This window comes from Citrus clementina, unplaced genomic scaffold, assembly GCF_000493195.1.
Source record: "Citrus clementina cultivar Clemenules unplaced genomic scaffold, Citrus_clementina_v1.0 scaffold_5, whole genome shotgun sequence".
NCBI classification, from domain to species: domain Eukaryota; kingdom Viridiplantae; phylum Streptophyta; class Magnoliopsida; order Sapindales; family Rutaceae; genus Citrus; species Citrus x clementina.
The window spans coordinates 22,108,905-22,125,288 of record NW_006262201.1 but is presented as its reverse complement, the minus strand read 5'-3'; the positions used below and the strand labels follow the sequence as shown (position 1 = coordinate 22,125,288).

The 16,384-nt window shown below is 36.3% G+C and overlaps 1 non-coding gene and 1 pseudogene across 1 annotated transcript; both read right to left on the bottom strand.

Annotated features, from left to right (window-relative positions):
- Positions 1 to 2,252: 2,252 nt before the first annotated feature.
- Positions 2,253 to 16,384, bottom strand: part of LOC112098026 — a 205,229-nt pseudogene continuing 191,097 nt past the window's right edge.
- On the bottom strand, positions 11,670 to 11,773 carry LOC112098665. Its single transcript, XR_002905775.1, has one exon. It is a non-coding gene; the product is annotated as a small nucleolar RNA R71 (small nucleolar RNA).

Below are 16,384 nucleotides of genomic sequence, written 5' to 3'. Positions count from 1 at the left end.
TCATTCTGGCACACTTATGACAAGCAACAGAAATTCTTCGAGCTCGTCGTTTTCTTGCATAATTTCCTTTACCATAACCAGGCATGTATGCAATAAATTTTGGAGGTAACTCACCTGCCGATCGTACTTTAGCCTCGATTAACTAACGGATGTCAGTAGGTATGTTATTCCTCATGAGTAATCGCATGCGTTCGGACCGAGCTTTATAGATCGTAAGGAGGGCATTCTGAGGAAGTGAAGGGAATCGCTTGTGAAGCTTCGCTATAATCTCGTTTCTGTCCATACTTTTGCCTCAGAATATCAGTTATTATGGGAAACTGAAGTAACCGACTTGATTGTCACGGAGTACCGTTATCCGCCACTTCACCGGGGTAACAAACTAAAGCACACAAATAGAAAAATAAATTAAAACACACAAAGAAAATTAAAATCGTCCTCTTATTGAATTTACCTCAAGCTCCAACTGGATGTCGTAAACACTTCTCTCAATGTCTCTGAGTTGGCTTTCTAAACCCTCAACATAGACTACTAACTCTGGTGGCTGTAGAGCCCAAATGCGATGTGTTTTACAAAATTGAATCTGCCTTTTGAGATGAGTTTTGACACGTTGAAGTGGTTTAAGAATGTTCAGGAGGAACGGTCTAAGTAAGGTACTCATGATTAAAAATGATAAGAGAAAACTTAATAGTTAAACGAACACACTTATGCAAAAATAATTTCAATTAGCAAAAGAATAATATAAAGAAAGAAAAAAAAATCAAATCCCCAAAAAAAAATCAATTCAAATCTGGTGGGTCACTCAAATTTATTTCGGTGTCTTCTCCATGTGGTTGGTACTCTACATATGGCTTTAATCTTTGACCATTAACTTTAAACGTGACACCGTTCTTTGGGTCCTTAATTTCAATTGTCCCATGTGGAAAAACAGTATGAACAATAAAGGGACCAGATCATCGAGAGCATAACTTACCTGAGAATAGGTGCAAGCGAGAATTGAATAAAAGCACTTTCTGACCTGGAGTGAAAGATTTTCTCATAATTTGCTTGTCGTGAAAGACTTTCATTCGTTGCTTGTAAATCTTGGCATTTTCGTATGCATCATTACGAATTTCTTCAAGTTCTGCCAGTTGTAATCTTCTTTCTGAGCTGGCTTGCTGCATCTCAAAGTTGAATTTCTTGATAGCCCAATATACACGATGCTCGAGTTCCACAGGTAGGTGGTAAGCTTTTCCATACACTAGCCTGTAGAGTGACATCCCAATCGGGGTCTTGAAAGCCGTTCTATATGCCCATATTGCATCATCAAGTCTTAATGACCAATCTTTTCTGTCTGGCCTCACCGTCTTTTCTAATATGTGCTTTATTTCTCGATTGGAGATTTCAACTTGGCTACTGGTTTGCAGATGATATGGGGTCACCACTTTGTGTGTGATTGAATACTTTGTCAAAAGAGTCTTGAATGCTTTGTTACAAAAGTGGGCACCACCATCACTGATTATTGCTCGAGGGAATCCAAAGCGTGAAACAATGTTGCTTTTCAAAAATGCTATCACCACCTTGTGATCATTGGTCCTACATTGAATTGCTTCTACCCATTTTGATACGTAGTCAACAGCAACCAATATGCATTGATGGCCAAAAGATGGGGGAAAGGGTCCCATGAAGTCGATACCACATACGTCAAAAATTTCAACCACTAAAATTGGATTTAATGGCATCATGTTCCTTTGTGTAATGCTCCCCATTCGTTGACACCTATCACATGGAGAATAGAAAGTGTAAGCATCTTGAAATATAGTTGGCCAATAGAAACCATATTGTAAAACTTTAGTTGCTGTTTTCTTTGCGTTGAAATGGCCTCCACAAGCTTGTTCATGGTAGAATGAAAGGATATTTTGAATTTCACTTTCTGGGACACATCGTCTAACAATTTGGTCTGTACAATACTTGAACAAATACGGGTCATCCCAAAAAAAATTCTTTATTTCCCCAAAGAATTTAGCCTTGTCTTGCTTGGTCCAATGCTCTGGAAGTTGACCTGTAACAAGATAATTAACGATATCAGCATACCATGGTAATACTTCCACACTCATTAATTGTTCATCTAGAAATGACTCATTCAATGGTAATGATTCTGTAATTGTGTCAAAATGGAGACGAGAGAGGTGGTCCGCCACGACATTTTCTGTGCCTTTCTTATCTTTGAATTCCAAGTCGAACTCCTGCAAAAGTAACACCCAACGAATTAGTCTGGCTTTTGCATCTTTCTTTGTGAAAAGATATTTAAGAGCAGCATGATCTGTGAATATAATTATTTTACAACCAATGAGATAAGATCAAAATTTCTCTAATGCAAACACTACTGCTAGCATTTCTTTTTCAATGGTTGAATAGTTCAACTGTGCATCATTTAATGTCATACTAGCATAATAAATAACATGGGGAATTCGATCAACTCTTTGTCCTAATACTGCTCCTACTGCATAATCAGATGCATCGCACATGAATTCAAATGGTAAGCTCCAGTTTGGGGGCTGAATGATGGGTGATAATGTTAACAATTGCTTTAGTTTTTCAAATGCCACAAGACATGAATCATCAAAGATAAAAGGTACATCCTTAGCAAGTAAATTGCATAAGGGTCTAGAAACTTTGCTAAAATCTTTAATGAAACGTCTATAAAACCTAGCATGCCCAAGGAAATATCTTACTTCTCTGACTGTTTTGAGTGGAGGAAGATTAGAAATGAGATCCACCTTGGCTTTGTCAACCTCAATCCCTTTGCTCGAAATGATGTGACCGAGAACAATACCTTGTTTTACCATGAAATGACATTTCTCCTAATTTAAGACCAAGTTCTTCTCGATACATCTCTGCAGAACTAGTGTTAGATGATGTAAGCATTGATCAAACGAGTCACCAAAGACAGAAAAATCATCCATAAAGACTTCAAGGAATCGTTCAACCATATCAGAAAAAATACTCAACATGCATCATTGAAATGTAGCAGGTGCATTACATAATCCAAATGGCATTCTCCTATATGCAAATGTGCCAAAAGGGCAAGTGAAAGTAGTTTTCTCTTGATCTTTTGGTGCTATGGGGATCTGATTGTATCTTGAGTAGCCATCTAGAAAGCAATAAAATTCATGGCCTACTAATCTATCAAGCATTTGATCGATAAATGGTAAAGGAAAATGGTCTTTATGTGTGACAGAATTCAACTTTCTATAATCAATGCATACACGCCATCCTGTAGTCACTCTAGTTGGTATCAATTCATTATCAGCATTGGTAACTACTGTGACTTCTGACTTTTTGGGGACAACTTATACAGGACTGACCCATGAACTATCAGAAATTGGGTAAATGATACCTGCATCTAATAGCTTAAGGACTTCTGTTCTAACAACTTCTTTCATATTAAGATTTAACCGACATGCATTTCCCTAGTAGATTTAGCATTTTCATCAAGGTGAATGTAATGCATGCAGTCTATTGGGTTTATACCTTTTATGTCTGCTATGGTCCATCCTAATGCTCATTTGTGCTCTTTTAAAACATCCAACAACTTACCTTTTTGTTCGTCATTTAGGGATGATGAGATGATTACCGGCAGAGTACTTTCTTCTCCCAAAAATGCATACTCCAAAGTGTTGGGCAATGGTTTGAGCTCGAGTTTTGGTGGTGATTTTGATGATGGGATGAGTTTCTTCTCTGATGGTGCTAGTTTTTCAACTCTTGACTTCCATGTATTAGTGTCCATAGATGGTGCTTAGTCAAGTAGGGCTTTGACCTCATCGACCGATCTGTCAATATCAAAATCCAAACCAAAGTGAGTTAAACATGTTTGTAAATGATCATCACTAAGGTTTGAAACAAAAGTATTATCAACTAATGCTTCTATTAAATCCACATCAACAATTCTATCACCTGCATTGTGAGGTTGTTTGACAATGTTGAAGATGTTCAGCTCCATAGTCATGTTGTCGAAGGACAACTGCATATTTTCAGTCCTGCATTGAATATGAGCATCCGCAGTTGCCAAGAAAGGTCAGCCTAGAATAATGGGGATGTGCTTTCTTGAATCCTGTATTGGTTGAGTGTCAATTACAATGAAATCAACAGGAAAATAAAACTTGTCTACCTGGATAAGCACGTCCTCCACAATGCCACGAGGTATTTTCGTGGACCGATCTGCAAGCTGTAACATCACTGGAGTTGGGTGTAATTCTCCCAGTCCAAGTTTCACAAATACTGAATAAGGCAACAAATTTACACTAGCTCCTAAATCCAACAAAGCATTCTCAATTGTGTGGTTCCCTATGCTACATGAAATAGTGGGGGAGCCTGGGTCTTTGCATTTTAGAGGAATTTTGTGTTGGAGTATAGAACTAATGTTTTCTGTTAAAAATGCCTTCTTTTGAACATGAATATTTCTCTTTTTAGTACAAAGGTCTTTAAGAAACTTGGCATAAGATGGAAATTGCTTTATAGCATCAAGTAAAGGGATGTTAACACTTACCTGTTTGAAGATTTCGAGAATCTCACCTGTGGATTTTTCCTTCTTTCCTTTCGCTAACCTCTGAGGAAATAGAGCTTTCGAAATGTATTCTCGTGGGTTGGTTTCTTCTTTCTCCTCCGGTGATGAGTCGTCAACATTTACAGGTACAATTTGATTTTCTTTTTTCACCGGCATCTCCACTTTGTTGTCGACTTCTTTTCCTTTTCGCAAGGTCATGACTACTTTAACATCTCCATGCTGCTGTAGTGAACTAGTACTTGCTTCATGTACTCCTTTAGGATTAGGCACTGGTTGACTTGGAAACTTGCCTTTTTCAACAGTCATTACCAATGTCTGAACTGAAGAAGCAAGTTGTCCCACCATCTTCTCGAGGCTTGAGACTGATTGAGCTTGTGAATTGAAGCCTGCTCTCAACTCATTTCGTAGTCCATCAATGGTGCGGTTCTGTTGCTCAATCGTGGAGTGAGTAAGATTCTTGAGATTCTAGAATGAATCCTCCCATGGTCTGGGTTGAGAGTAGTTCTGGTTCTAATTGTATGGTCTAAATGGGGGCTGAGAGGCTTGAGGATTTTGAGAAATTTATTGCATTGGTGGAGCTGGAGCTGCTGGTCCATTCTGTTAGAATCCTTGAGACCATGAAAAATTGGGGTGGTCTCTCCATCCAGGGTTATATGTGTTGGAGTATGGGTTGTAATTTGATGGCTTTCTCATTACACCTATGGCATTGGCTTGATCTGAGTATGAGTCATGGTCATGTGGTTCTGTTGATTTAGCAGTCGATAACGATGCTCTTTGTCAAGCAAGACCTTCAACCATCTCCTTGACTTCTTTAATTTCTGAACTGGATTCGCCAATGTGAACCTCATTTACTCCCTTAATTCTTCTAGTATTCCTGAGCGATCGACTCCGTTGTTGGGAATTATCCGCTTGTCGCTGGAAGAATTCCCAAATCTCTGATGCACTTTTTGACATTAGCTCTCCTCCACTTGTTGCCATTAGCCATTCTTGCACATTCGGCAATAATCCCTCAAAAAAGTATTGGCATTGGTGCTATTTCTCGTACCCATAATGTGGACACTTCAAGAGTAGTCCATTGAATCGCTCCCACGTTTCGAAAAACTGCTCGTCATCTCTCTGAGTAAACTCTGAGATTTCCCTGCGAATAGCATTGGTTTTATGCACTGGGAAATATTTATTCAAAAATTTCATTACCATTTGTTCCCATTATGAGATGCTATTAGCAGGTAAAGTATTTAACCATGAACGAGCTCTATCCTTTAAAGAAAATGGGAATAATCTGAGTTTAACATCATCGTCTGAAAAATTTTCATATTTAAAAGTTTGACAAATGGCATGAAAATCATTCAGATGATTATATGGGTCCTCATTTTCTAGGCCATAGAATGTTGGGAGACAATTTAGCACACTAGGTTTTAATTCAAAACTCCTAGCAGCTACATTTGGGTATCTTATACATGATGTGTTTAAATTAGCTAAGGGATTGAAATAATCCTTAAATGGCCTCTCCTGTGGTTGCAAATCCATTTTATTTTTAATTTGTTTGTGTGTGCGAAGTGTTTTCTCTAATTCAAGGTCTATAGGTTCAAGATTAGGTAATAATGACCTACGATCATGCATGCAAAACAAATAAAATAAAAATAAAGATGGGAACAAAACAAATAAAAATAAAGAAGAGTGAGAAATTACGATACTAACCTTATTGCGCTATTACAACCTTTCTATAAAAATACACAAAAATAAATACGTGAAATAAATTAACTAAAAATTAAATTAATAAAATAAACAAAAAAATTACAAAGAAAAATAAATTGAAAATTAAATTACAGAATTTTAAAGAAGAGAAAAAGGAAAGAAATACTAACCTTTAAATGTAGATTCACTTTTTTTTCTTTTTTTAATAATAAAAAAATACAAGAAAACAAATAAAAGAAATTATTCACAAAAATTAATTCTAAAAATTACTTACCTCCCCGGCAACGGCGCCAAAAACTTGTTGTGCAAATTTTAATGTACTCGCAAGCGCACGAATCTATTGTAGTATAGATCAATGGTAAAGAATGTCGATCCCACGAAGAGGTGGATTTTAATTATATGTAGAATTAATTTTGTAAATGGGTGGTTGAAATTGTGGTGGAAGTGATTTAAATTATCCTAAAATTGGAATTGAGATGGCGATAATAAATTCTAAAATTGGAATTGTAATGGCGAGAATAAATTGAAGCGAAATCTATTGAAATGACGTACTTGGGTATCTGGATCCGTATCAACATGCATCATGGGCTAAATAATCCGTATTAATGCCAATTAAATCATGAGGGGGGAATCCACACCTCATGAACCACACTCTAATCAATATGGTGCTAAGGGCTTATCGTGCCAAATAATAATAACCTTGTACTAGAGGGCCGGTGAAACCAAGGCGGTACTAGACAAGATTAGTATTATTTGTCGACGAGAAGTCAAAACATCCACAAAAACTAGAGGGGAAGAGAAAAAAATTTAACAAATAAAGCCCATGACACATGTTGAGACTTCACCTTTAACCCAAGTTTGAAAGCAAATTAGCCATTCATAATTAAACTAGGGGCAAAATGAAAATTTATTAAAATACGAAGAAAATACAAGATGGAGAAGGAATTACAGAAAATAGATCCCAAAAATGAATTCAGAGATATCAAAATAGGGGGGAGGCCCCCTTTTTATAGATACATGGAGTAAATCATGGCCATCGGATTAAAAACACTTTGGACGCTCAGGATTGCGCCACGTCATCAGTCAACAGTACGTGGTTTGACCACGCGGATGAACAGTAACACGATTTGACCCGGGTTGAACAGTAACGCAGTTTGGTTGAAAATAATCCTGTGTGATGCATGTACCGTACGCGAGATTTTTCGTCCACTGATATGCTGCCACGTCACCATCAACAATACATAAGAATTTTAGTCCAACAGGATCGTGACACCTCATCAGTCAATGCCACATCATCGGTCAATGCCACGTCATCGGTCCATCTATGTGAACAGTAACGTATACAGTACCGTACACGTGAATAGTATCGTACATGTGAATAGTGTCATTTTTCTTTTTATGCTCCTCCTAAGGCTTTCGACCGTTCTGAGTTCAAAAGTGATGTCTGTTTTGCCGTCTGATCTCTCCTTTGTTGTGAAATCACTATAATGCCCCTAAAATACATAAAATACTTAATTAAAATAAAACACATGTAATTAAATCACAAGAAGGTTAAATATATAAAAGTAAAGGTTGTTAGTAAGACTTGAAATGTAAAATAACGGTTTTCTCCTTTATAAATATGCATTTTTTAACACTCAACAATAAGGGGTAGCAACCTTATGTGTAATTCCATATTTCTTCATTAAAGACTCAAATGACTTATTACAAAAATGCTTACCTCCATCACTAATAATAGCTTGAGATATTCCAAATCTGCTCAAAATATTTTCATTTAAAAAGCGGATCACAATCTTGTGATCATTGTTCCGACAAGGAATCGCCTCGATCCATTTTAAAACATAATCAACAGTAACCAAAATGTATACAAATCCAAATGATGATGGAAAATGGCCCATAAAATCAATTCCCCAACAATCAAATATTTCAATGACAAGGATGAGGTTTAAAGGCATCATGTTCCGCTTTGAAACAGACCCTATCATTTGACAATTCTTACACATTTTACAGAATGTATGTGAATCTTTAAATAATGTAGGCCAATAAAATCCACACTGTAATATTTTTGCAGCTGTCTTTTTTGAAGAAAAATGGCCACCGCATGCTTCAGAATGCAAAATTGAATGACCCTACTTACCTCGTCGTCTGGTATGCATCTTCAAAAAATTTGATCGGAGTAGTACTTGAACAGGTATGGTTCATCCCAGTAAAAGCTTTTCACTTCTGTTAAGAATTTCTTCTTGTCTTGGGAACTCCAGTCACATGGCATTTCACATGTTGTAAGATAATTAACAATATTAGCATTTGAGCAGTATTCAAAGTTCTACTTGCATAATAGATGACAAAGGGCTTACCTTCCTTTCTTTGACCCAGAATAGCGCCAATAGCATAATCACTAGCATCACACATTAGCTCAAAAGGTAATGACCAATCAGGGGGTTGCATTATTGGGGCTGATGTCAAAAGACTAATTATCTTTTCAAAAGCTTGTGACAATCTTTAGTCCATTCAAATTGTGTGTCTTTTATTAGGAGGTTACAAATTGGTCTAGATAAGGCACTAAAATCTTTTATAAACCTTCTATAAAATTCTGCATGTTCTAAAAAAGAACAGACTTCTCTAATTGTTTTTGGTGAGGGTAATTTTGAAATGACTTCAACTTTGGCTTTATCAACTTCGATTCCTTTTGAAGACACAACATGGCTCAAGACAATTCCAGAAGTGGTCATGAAATGGCATTTTTCCCAATTTAAAACTAGTCCTTTTTCTTTGCACCTTTCCAAAATATTTTCTAGATTATCAAGACATGTATCAAAAGAATTACCAAATACAGTTAAATCATCCATAAAACCTTTAGACAATTTCAACCATGTCACTAAAAATGCTTAGGATGCACCTTTGAAATGTTGTAGGAGCATTACAAAGTCCAAAGGGCATTCTCCTAAATGCAAATGTTCCAAATGAGCATGTGAATGTGGTCTTTTCCTAGTCTTCTAAGGTTATAAGGATTTGATAATAGCCAGAGTAGCCATTAAGAAAGCAGTAGTAGGGATGTCCAGCTACTCTTTTGAGAAATTGGTCTATAAATGGAAAGGGAAAATGATATTTTCTAGTGGCATCATTTAATTTTCTACAATCAATACACATGCGCCAACTAGATGGAATTCGTGCTGGGATTAGTTCACCTTTTTCATTTTTTACAACAGTTATTCCAGATTTCTTTAGTACTACTTGTGTTGGATGTTGAGTGTTAGAAAATGCATATTTATAAAGGAGAAAACCATCATTTTACATTTCAAGTCTTACTAACACCTTTACTTTTATGAATTTAACCTTCTTTTGATTTAATTCTATTTGTTTTATTTTAATTTAGTATTTTATGTATTTTAGGGGCATCGTAGTCATTTCACAATAAATGAGAGATCAGATGGCAAAACGAACATCACTTTTGAACTCAGGACGGTCGAAAACCTTAGGAGGAGCATAAAAGGAAAAATAGCACTGTTCACATGTACGGTACTGTATACGTTACTGTTCACGGCACTGTTCACATAGACGGATCGATGACGTGGCATTGACCGATGATGTGGCATTGACTGATGAGGTGTCACGATCCTGTTGGGCTAAAATTCTTATGTACTGTTGATGGTGACGTGGCAGCATATCAGTGGACGAAAAATCTCGCATACAGTACATGCATCACACATGATTATTTTCAACCAAACCGCATTACTGTTCATCCGGGTCAAACCGTGTTACTGTTCATCCGCGTGGTCAAGCCGCGTACTGTTGACTGATGATGTGGCGCAATCCTGAGCGTCCAAACTGTTTTTAATCTGATGGCCATGATTTACTCCATGTATCTATAAAAAGGGGGCCTCTCCCCCCTAATTTGATACCTCTGAATCTTTTTTTGGACTCTGTTTTCTATAATTCTCTCTCCATCTTGTATTTTCTTCGTATTTTAATAAATTCTCATTTTGCCCCTAGTTCAATTATGAGTGGCTAATTTTCTTTCAAGCTTAGGTTGAAGGTGAAGTCTCAAAATGTGTCAGGGGCTTAATTTGGTAAATTTATTTTCTCTTCCCCTCTAGTTTTTGTGGATGTTTTGACTTCTCGTCGATAAATAATGCTAATCTTGTCTAGTACTGCCTTGGTTTCACCGACCCTCTAGTATAAGGTTATTATTATTTGGCACGATAAGCCCTTAGCACCATATTGATTAGAGCGTGGTTCATGAGGTGTGGATTCCCCCCTCATGATTTAATTGGCATTAATACGGATTATTTAACCCATGATGCATGTTGATACGGATCCAGATACCCAAGTACATCATTTCAATAGATTTCGCTTCAATTTATTCTCGCCATTGCAATTCCAATTTTAGAATTTATTATCACCATCTCAATTCCAATTTTAGGATAATTGAAATCACTTCCACCACAATTTCAACCACCCATTTACAAAATTAATTCTACATATAATTAAAATCCACCTCCTCGTGGGATCGACACTCGTCACCATTGATCTATACTACAATAGATTCGTGTGCTTGCGAGTACATTAAAATTTGCACAACAAGTTTTTGGCGCCGTTGCTGGGGAGGTAAGTTATTTTAATTCGTAAAATTAATTTTATTTGTTTTCTTGTATTTTTTTATTAAAAAAAAAGAAAAAGAAAAAAAAGTGAATCTACATTTAAAGGTTAGTATTTTTTTCTTTTTCTCTTCTTTAAAATTCTGTAATTTAATTTTCAATTTATTTTTCTTTGTAATTTTTTTTTGTTTATCTTATTAATTTATTTTTAGTTAAGTTATTTCACGTATTTGTTTTTGTGTATTTTTATAGTAAGGTTGTAATAGCGCAATAAGGTTAGTATCGTAATTTCTCCCTCTTCTTTATTTTTATTTGTTTTGTTCCCATATTTATTTTTATTTTCTTTTTTTTGCATGTATGGTTGTAGGTCATTATTTCCTAATCTTGAACCTATAGACCTTGAATTAGAAAAAAAACTTCGCACACAAAAGCACATTAAAAATAAATTTGGAATGAATTTACAAGCACCACAGGAGAGGCCATTTAAGGACTATTTTAGTCCCTTAGCTAATTTGAGCACATCATGCATAAGATACCCAAATGTAGCTGTTAGGAGTTTTGAATTAAAACCTAGTGTGCTAAATTGTCTCCCCACATTTTATGGCCTAGAAAATGAGGATTCATATAATCATCTGAATGATTTTCATGCCATTTGTCAAACTTTTAAATATGAAAATTTTTCAGACGATGATGTTAAACTTAGACTATTCCCATTTTCTTTAAAAGATAGAGCTCGTTCATGGTTAAATACTTTACCTGCTAATAGCATTTCATCATGGGAACAAATGGTAACGAAATTTTTGAATAAATATTTCCCAGTGCATAAAACTAATGCTATTCGCAGGGAAATCTCAGAGTTTACCCAGAGAGATGACGAACAGTTTTTAAAAACGTGGGAGCGATTCAATAGGCTACTCTTGAAGTGTCCACATCATGGATACGAGAAATGGCACCAATGCCAATACTTTTTGGAGGGATTATTATCGAATGTGCAAGAATGGCTAATGGCAACAAGTAGAGGAGAGCTAATGTCAAAAAGTGCATCAGAGATTTGGGAATTCTTCCAGCGACAAGCGGATAATTCCCAACAACGGAGTCGATCACTCAGGAATACTAAAAGAATTAAAGGAGTGAATGAGGTTCACATTAGTGAGTCAACTTTGGGAATCAAAGAAGTCAAGGAGATGGTTGAAGGTCTTGCTCAACAAATAGTATCGTTATCGACTGCTAAATCAACAGAACCACATGACCATGACTCATACTCTGATCAATCCAATGCCATAGGTGTAATGAGAAAACCATCGAATTATAACCCATACTCCAACACATATAACCCTGGATGGAGAGACCACCCTAATTTTTCATGGTCTCAAGGATTCCAACAGAATGGACCAGCAGCTCCAGCTCCACCAATGCAACCAATTCCTTAAATTCCTCAAGCCTGTCAGCCCTCATTTAGACCATACAATCAAAACCAGAACAACTCTTAACCCAGACCATGGGAGGATGCATTCTAGAATTTCAAGAATGTTACTCACTCCACAATTGAGTAACAAAACCGCACCATTGATGGACTATGAAATGAGTTGAGAGCAGGCTTCAATTCACAAGCCCAATCAGTTTCAAGCCTCGAAAAGATGGTGGGACAACTTGCTTCTTCAGTTCAGACCTTGGCAATGACTGTTGAGAAAGGCAAATTTCCAAGTCAACTAGTGCCTAATCCTAAAGGAGTGCATGAAGCAAGTACCAATTCACCACAGCAGCATGGAGAAGTCAAAACAGTTATGACCTTGCGAAAAGGAAAAGAAGTCAACAAAAAAGCGGAGATGCCGGTGACAAAAGAAAATCAAATTGTACCTGTGAGTGTTGAGGACTCATCACCGGAGGAGAAAGAAGAAACCAACCCACGAGAATATATTCCCAAAGCTCCATTTCCTCAGAGGTTAACTAAAGGAAAAAAGGGAAAATCCACAGGTGAGATTCTTGAAATCTTCAAACAGGTAAGTGTTAACATCCCTTTACTTGATGCTATAAAACAAGTTCCATCTTATGCCAAGTTTCTTAAAGACCTTTGTACTAAAAAGAGAAATATACATGTTCAAAAGAACGCATTTTTAACAGAAAATGTTAGTTCTATACTCCAACATAAAATTCCTTTAAAATGCAAAGGCCCAGGCTCCCCCACTATCTCATGTAGTATAGGGAACCACACAATTGAGAATGCTTTGTTGGATTTAGGAGCTAGTGTAAATCTGTTGCCTTATTCAGTATTCGTGAAACTTGGACTGAGAGAATTACACCCAACTCCAGTGGTGTTACAGCTTGCGGATCGGTCCACGAAAATACCTTGTGACATTGTGGAGGACGTGCTTATCCAGGTAGACAAGTTTTATTTTCCTGTTGATTTCATTGTAATTGACACTCAACCAATACAGGATTCAAGGAAGCACATCCCCATTATTCTAGGCCGACCTTTCTTGGCAACTGCGGATGCTCACATTCAATGCAGGACTAGAAATATGCAGTTGTCCTTCGGCAACATGACTATGGAGCTGAACATCTTCAACATTGCCAAACAACCTCACAATGCAGATGATGGAATTGTTGATGTGGATTTAATTGAAACAATAGTTGATAACACTTTTCTTTCAAACCTTAGTGATGATCCTTTACAAACATGTTTAACTCACTTTGGTTTTGATTTTGATATTGACAGATCGGTCGATGAGGTCAATGCCCTACTTGACTCAGCACCATCAGAGAAGAAACTCATCCCATCATCAGAATCACCACCGAAACTCGAGCTCAAACCATTGCCCAACACTTTGGAATATACATTTTTGGGAGAAGAAAGTACTCTGCCGGTAATCATCTCATCATCCCTAAATGACGAACAAAAAGGTAAGTTGTTGGATATTTTAAAAGAGCACAAAGGAGCATTAGGATGGACCATAGCAGACATAAAAGGTATAAACCCAGTAGACTGCATGCATTACATTCACCTCGATGAAAATGCTAAATCTACTAGGGAAATGCAACGTCGGTTAAATCCTAATATGAAAGAAGTTGTTAGAACTGAAGTCCTTAAGCTATTAGATGCAGGTATCATTTACCCAATTTCTGATAGTTCATGGGTCAGTCCTGTGCAAGTTGTCCCCAAAACGTCAGGAGTCACAGTAGTTACGAATGCTGATAATGAATTGATACATACTAGAGTAACTACAGGATGGCGTGTATGCATTGATTATAGAAAGTTGAATTCTGTCAGACGTAAAGACCATTTTCCTTTACCATTTATTGATCAAATGCTTGATAGATTGGCAGGCCATGAGTTTTATTGCTTCCTAGATGGCTACTCAGGATATAATCAGATTCCTATAGCACCAAAAGATCAAGAGAAAACTACTTTCACTTGCCCTTTTGGCACATTTACATATAGGAGAATGCCATTTGGATTATGTAATGCACCTGCTACATTTCAACGATGCATGTTGAGCATTTTTTCTGATATGGTTGAATGATTCCTTGAAGTCTTTATGGATGATTTTTTTGTCTTTGGTGACTCGTTTGATCAATGTTCACATCATCTAACACTAGTTCTGCAGAGATGTATCGAGAAGAACTTGGTCTTAAATTGGGAGAAGTGCCATTTTATGGTAAAATAAGGTATTGTTCTCGGTCACATCATTTCGAGCAAAGGTATTGAAGTTGACAAAGCCAAGGTGGATCTCATTTCTAATCTTCCTCCACCCAAAACAGTCAGAGAAGTAAGATCTTTCCTTGGGCATGCTGATTTTTATAGACATTTCATTAAAGATTTTAGTAAAGTTTCTAGACCCTTATGCAATTTACTTGCTAAGGATGTACCTTTTATCTTTAATGATTCATGTCTTGTGGCATTTGAAAAGTTAAAACAGTTGTTGACATCATCACCCATCATTCAGCCCCCAAATTGGAGCTTACCATTTGAGCTCATGTGTGATGCATCTGATTATGCAGTAGGAGCAGTATTAGGACAAAGAGTTGATCGAATTCCCCACGTTATTTACTATGCTAGTATGACATTGAATAATGCACAGTTGAACTATTCAACTACTGAAAAAGAAATGCTAGCAGTAGTGTTTGCATTAGAGAAATTTCGATCCTATCTCATTGGTTGTAAAATAATTATATTCACAGATCATGCTGCTCTTAAATATCTTCTCACAAAAAAATATGCAAAAGCTAAACTAATTCGTTGGGTGTTACTTTTGCAGGAATTTGACTTGGAATTCAAAGATAAGAAAGGGAGAGAAAATGTTGTGGCAGACCACCTCTCTTGTCTCCATTTTGACACAATTACAGAACCATTAATATTGAATGAGTCATTTCCAGATGAACGATTAATGAGTGTGGAAGTATTACCATGGTATGTTGATATAGTTAATTATCTTGTTACAGGTCAACTTCCAGAGCATTGAATCCAATTAATTTCATCCATATCTTCTAGTTCCTTTAAGTACCTTAACACTCGTTTACAAGTCATTAGATGTTGAAGTGTAGGAGCAGCCATATACTAATTTAGCTTATGCATTGTAAATGATATCTCTAGTGTGGTTAAGATGAGATATTGTTGGCCATTAACTATGCTTTTGTAGGTAGATACATCTTCAATATATGGACCAAATGGTCCTATTACTTCTAATAAAATACAAAGTGAAGTTTACTACTCTAACATATCTACAGTGATATTCAATATATTCCCTAAGAATGACTTTGCTATTCTTTCCTATTTGCTAGTGACTTTGCCTGTGTTGTGTTTTAATAAATTTTAATCCAACATTTAGAAGTATGAACTATGTATGTGTGATCCATTTCTTCTTTTTATTAAAACGCAGCTTCGATTTCACTGCAATTGATCGGTAATGCAAAAAACTCTCATACAAGATACACTTTCTTTTTCACGTACTTATAATATTGTAAACTGATTTTTTAATGAAAAATTTAAGATTCCCGAATCAAAAAATTATTCCTAAGTAGTGGTGGATTGAGGAATAAACTTTTCCAAAACATGCGCTCTATCATTTTATTAAAGTATTTCATTTTATGTTTATTTGCATGTTTAATTCTTTTTATATAATATGTGCTTGTTGGTAGCCAAATATTGAATTTCAATATAAAGTTAATACATTAGTAGTCTGATGTATTACTTTAAATTTCATTATTTTTCCAAAATCTAGGCATCTGACCATATTCTTATCCGTTTGGCATTAATCGACAATCTACATGTGCTCCAAAAAGGGGATCGAAAAAAGTAAAAATCTATATGAAGTTAAGGTACATAAGCAATGAGGGCAATGGCCACCCCGGTAGTGCCTTAAAAGCGAAGACCCCAATTAAGTTGAAGGAGCCCTCATACTGGCCGACTTAAAATTTACATATTCTCTTTGTATCATTATCACCTTGTAAAGATTGTTGTAAATGATCTGATTCCAAAGTCCTATGAACTTCAAGTTATATAATGGTAAAGTTTGGGAATATATGTTGAAAATTACTGGTAATAAACGACCTA